The 4595-nt window shown below is 39.7% G+C and overlaps 1 long non-coding RNA gene across 1 annotated transcript; it reads right to left on the bottom strand.

The window, feature by feature from the left end:
* Window positions 1–1234: 1234 nt before the first annotated feature.
* On the bottom strand, window positions 1235–4096 carry LOC124691357. The gene is made up of 3 exons (XR_006998923.1): window positions 3732–4096; window positions 1582–3556; window positions 1235–1468 (listed from the first exon to the last, which is right to left on the bottom strand). It is a non-coding gene; the product is annotated as an uncharacterized LOC124691357 (long non-coding RNA).
* Window positions 4097–4595: the final 499 nt, after the last annotated feature.

Genomic DNA, 4595 nt, shown 5'->3' with positions numbered 1-4595 from the left:
AAATAATTTATAATGAAGTTTTTTACTTGTTCACAACTTTTGGTCACATAATGTGTGATTTTCTCTAGAAAAAAATTCAGATCACCGTTTACATGTTGTTAAAATACAATGGATCTTCATACGGATGAAATCTATGGTTGTAAGCACGTTTTACTAAACCAAAACCATAATTCATGGAATGGATTGTGCTGGTTTTAGTCTTAAATATTAGTTCACACACTTAGAAAACTTGTTTACCCGAATCAATAAATCTCTCGTATAACAGATAACATTAGCCATTCGAGAGTAATCTATGCTCTTGGATGTATTAATTTACGCAGTTACATGTATTTCATACCTTTAGATAGAGTGGTAGACGATTCTAGTAAAATGTAGTATAATAAATATCCTGATATCAGAATCGTGATTCTGAGTCGGATCGAAACACGTATGATAGGATCGTATAATGTAAGATCTTAGCTTTCAGGATCGTAAAATCTCCAATTCTACTTTGTAGAGTCGTATAATTGTTCCACTCGATTTGGGTCGTAAAATCATCAAATTGTATAGTAGAATCATAATTCTGATAACTATAATTTGATCGACTACATGTCTCGATAACTTAGGTATACCTAAATAGATGATGTTTTTTGTGGAGAATGCCCTATACATTGGGCGTGTTTGGCAACTCCCTAACATCACTAAAATTCGGAGCGGAGAATAACCGAACTTCCTAACTCCGTGGAGCTAGATCCAAGAAGCTAGCTTAAATTGATGTGCAAAACGTGGATCACCTCACTATACCACAACACTATATTTCCAACAGACAAGTTGGTCGGGAAAGCCACTTTCACCAACCGAAAGTCGGTCGGGAATCAGTTTTGCCAACCAACCTTGTTGGACACCATAAGTCCGGTCGGCAATTGTCTTTCCCGACCGATATATGTTTACCGACCGATTGTATGACAGCACTGGAAACCCTTTGCCGACCGACATATATTTTCCCAACCAACATTATTTTACCGACCAACATTCCTATCCCGACCAACAATCTGACAAGGTACGTTTTACCGACCGACTTCTTGTAGGCAAGCTAAATTGCGTATCTTGCCAGCCGACCTTCAACTGGCCAATCAATTGACCTTTCCAACCTACTCACTTCATATATTTGATAGCTATATACATTTTAATCCCATAATTTTGCATCAGGTAAATTCGCAGAAATATTAAATCCAAAAGGAAACATGTAACCAGATGATAACGTCACATATTACTGCCACACATACAAATTTTTTTCACAACACCTTTACCATCTAGAATGCTCTGAGATTAAAGGTGGCTAAGTGTACTAAGAATTGTATTTTTTAGCAAAGACACAAACATACATCCGACTTTACAAAATGATGTCTGATATCTCCAATGACACAGAACTTCATCCATTAAGAAACAACCATCTTCATTTGAAGCGCCTTATGGATGCATGTCCTTCCTACAAAGTAACAATGGATACTTTTAATTGATGAACTTAGGCATCAGACTATGAATTTTATGTCAAATATGAGTCTAGCATAATAGTATGATATTCTAGCAGAAGAAGCAAACCTTGCAATGCAATAACTGCTTGATTTGCATCTCCTGCCACTCAAAGGAATGGAACTAGACACAGAATCCATTATCAGCTGATCTGCAAAATGATTAATGGAACACGTAATCCATTGGGAGATGTTTATTATTCCACAAAGTACTAGCAGTCTAAAAAGTATGAACTGAAAGGGGATGAACTGAAATAACTGAACAAATGCATATAGCAGTAGGACAGTGCAAACAGAAAAGTCATCTATTCACTCCTACAGCATTTCATGTTCAACCGAGTAATGCAAGCATGCCTATAGAATTTCTTGACGGGCAGGCTGAATAGTTCCCACAACCAACCTTTCTACCTCAGATCTGTGTACCAAGTCTACATAAGGGATTAGCTGATTCTATGTTGCTCCATAAGACAAAGAAAAAGTTATTTTAGCAAATGTCAACACAAGTGGATACTCCAATATCAACTAAGCCATATATATTGTATGATATCTTATGCTCATGTTACTATTCAATTAGTAAAATCTGATACAACCTCTACATACTTGACCAACATTACATTTGATAGAACAGTAACATAAAACACATCATTTGTAAATAAAGAAACAAATTACATACAAGAATGGCTCTGTTGGCAGCCAAAAGTAATTTCAGTTGTATGCAAGAAAAAAGGCCAGGTTTTAATAGTCAAGCTATGATTGTACAAATGTTAACGTACACAAGAACTGATCTCTAGCTATTACCTGATTTGCATCTTTTCCTCTTTTATCAAGCTATGATTTCTATTTGAGATGAGTAATCCATAGTCACAAAAACCAGGGGGGGCATAAGCTACAACTTGCAGATATTGACATGCATACACGATAACAATTTATTTTGGAAAAACAGCTGGGTCACATAATATACAGATTGCAGATACTGACATGCATACATGTATGACAGTAGTTTTCAGCAAACTTGCAAACAAATAAGATATGTGCCAATATTCTGATTACTACTACAAATTATTATTTGTACAGGGAACCCGCAATTTTGTACTTCTCTGCTGATCGTTATAGCTCTAAACAAAAACTAGAACCAGCAATCTGTAGCTTACATGTATGTATTTTTGTAAGTGTACTAAACTGAAGTCACCTAGTAGCTAAATGCTCACCATTGTAGCACCGCGATTGATAGAAATTTAAAATCAGGTGAACTGACAGGTTCTGAACACAGCCAGAAGGAACAAGTAGGTACGAACTTTTAGCTACAACATGGCAACAGAGGACACAACTTAACTGGCATACCCTCTCTTGGGAGTCTAATTCAAAAGTTTGAGATCCATTGTGTTCCAAAGAGTAACTCCTAAATCAAATGAGAAAGAATCAAACACATTTGTTATTGCATATCAAGGTACCAGTCAACAAATCTTCACAACAAGGATATATGTAGGAGAAAGAAAGCAGGGAATCTATCCACCCCATCACCCCATCCCTGCTTGGTTTTATGCTTGCTTCAGACATTTTTCCTAACTGCCATCATGTGATTAATTTAACCCTCAAGAACATAATTGTGTAGCTTTTGACATGTAAAGTATCGCCATAGCTACAGTAGTACTAGCACTAAAGACAAATAATTTTAAAATGTGTTACCAATGGACCTAGTGCCTCCCTGACTCCCCCTTTTTCATGGATGAATGATGACGGATTAAAATATCCTCATCCTTAGTTCCACAATATATATCTCTCCTTCCACCTTGCAATATACAATTATAAATCATATCATATACAGTACTAATAATCCAAAATACACATGAATGTGAAAACAGTAAAGAAGTAGGCATAAACATTATCCAATAACATGTAGTGTCGTCCCAAACATCCAGTGTTCAATAGTACTACCATAGTGTAGCAGGCTAGCAACCTAACATACCGATGTTGCTTGCACTGCTTACAGCCTCTGCACCAGATTCGTTCATAGTACCAACGCCACATTCCCTTGCCAGCAACAACTACAAGCAGCAAAGGCAGTCGGTATTAAGCTGAGTTACTAATCTGGACATGTTAATGAGTGTCTGTATTTGACACACTAAACAATAAAGCAATAACAGTGAACGGGTCCAGCACGAACAAGTGACAATAGTAACCAGCTTGAGAGGCGAGATGAAAGCCTAATAAAAGGTTTACCTTACTTGCTGCGGGGAAGAGAGGAGATCTAGCGGTGAAGAGTGCAAGCGGAAGCAGCAGCGGTGCCGTCCATGAACTTCGGATTAGAGCTGCGGTTTCCTCTTGGATGGCACGCATCTGGGACTTGCAGGGCTCCCGCGAACTAGGTGCGTGACGTCCAGCGAGTACTAGGCGACGGCGTCATCAAGGACTCATACGGCGGCACCCTCCTCCGTTGATGCGACCTCGCACATATCGGCGAATCTGAGGAGGGGGGAGAGGTGGAGGCTGAGAAGGACGGATTGGGGATGGGATCTGGGAGAGGCTCGGAGAGGATAAAGGCGGCTAGGGTTAAGGAACTTTTACAAGGAAGCGCGGGTGTTTGTTTGGGCTTTCGCGGCGCCAGCGAAAAAATTCGGCCCGCGCCTTTTGTGCGCCAAGGTTTCAATTTGCAGCGCGCCAGCCCGGACTAGCTACAAACGATCGGTCGGTATTGTTCCCGACCGAATGTTCGATGCAATTAGCTTCGTTCCCAACCGATAACTGGACGGTACATCCTATAGCTTTTCCGACCAATACTCAGACATTATTTATACATATTGCCGACCAACAATCTGATAGAATCATTGCCGACCAACTATCTATCAGCGATACTGACTTTTCCCAACCAACGTCAGTTGGGAATCTGGTGTTGTGGTATAGTGCCTCTTTTGGAAATTCCCGAAACAGGCAAAACATGGAGCAGTGGAAAATTATAGAGGTATGCCAGTGTCAAGTCAGAAAAACATTTCGCCCTGTCTCCAAATCGGGCCGCCTTCTCATCCCCGCCCATGCGCCTCCAAATATAGTAAACCATGCAACTCCCGTGATCTAGCTGCTGCCACC

Source organism: Lolium rigidum, chromosome 2 (genome assembly GCF_022539505.1).
Source record: "Lolium rigidum isolate FL_2022 chromosome 2, APGP_CSIRO_Lrig_0.1, whole genome shotgun sequence".
Lineage (NCBI taxonomy): Eukaryota > Viridiplantae > Streptophyta > Magnoliopsida > Poales > Poaceae > Lolium > Lolium rigidum.
This window is presented reverse-complemented; position numbering and strand designations above follow the sequence as displayed.